Source organism: Alligator sinensis, unplaced genomic scaffold, assembly GCF_000455745.1.
Source record: "Alligator sinensis unplaced genomic scaffold, ASM45574v1 scaffold1295_1, whole genome shotgun sequence".
NCBI classification, from domain to species: domain Eukaryota; kingdom Metazoa; phylum Chordata; order Crocodylia; family Alligatoridae; genus Alligator; species Alligator sinensis.
Window position 1 is genome coordinate 617,784 of NW_005841880.1, and position 756 is coordinate 618,539.

The following is a 756-nucleotide window of genomic DNA, read 5'->3' on the forward strand; positions in this document are numbered from 1 at the left end:
ATCCCCCTGGGGCGGCCAATCGCTGCACACGCCCTGCCCGTGTTCTTGGCACGGACCCTGGCATTGTGTTCAGGCCCGGAGCTGGAGAGGAGCCACCCGGCACCCGCCCCCCCACGGGCGAGCAGGGCTCTGCTGTTTGTACTCCTGACAGTCCCTATCTGGCTCTTCTTGCAGCCCAAGAGCTCTGTGCCTGCAAAAACACACGTGCACGTGCAAACACAGGCGTGAATGTCAGCAGGCAGGCGTGCATGCACATGCATGCACGCGCGTGTGGCACAACAGCCTCCTGCTGTAGCCTCAGGGAGGGGGACTGACATGTCAGGTGCCTGCTTAGTCCCCAGCTCGCGCGGGCGGCAGCCCCAGCCTGATTCCTCCAGTCTGGGCTTTTAATACCCATCTGCGATTTAAATAGCGGCATCTCAATTAGCCTGGAGTGCGTGCTGCCGGGGATCACCGCCGGCCTGGGACACGGAGGGGGGTTGAAGCTCAGTCTGGTTGTCTCGCCCTAGGTCCCTTCCCACGGAGGGCATAGGCCTGATCCTGAGCTGTGGGGAAACTGAGGCACAAAGCAAAGTGGTCCCTTCCATAGGGTGGTCGTGGGGCGCCTGGTGTGGGACGTGCCCCCGCAACTGGGCCGTCTGCTCTGCATGGCGCATTCCTCTGCCATGTCCCTGTGAAGGGCCCGATAGGCTCGTCCCCGGGACCTTGTCGCTCTCAGAGGCTAATCTCTGAACAAGGGCATGTGATGGTGCCCTG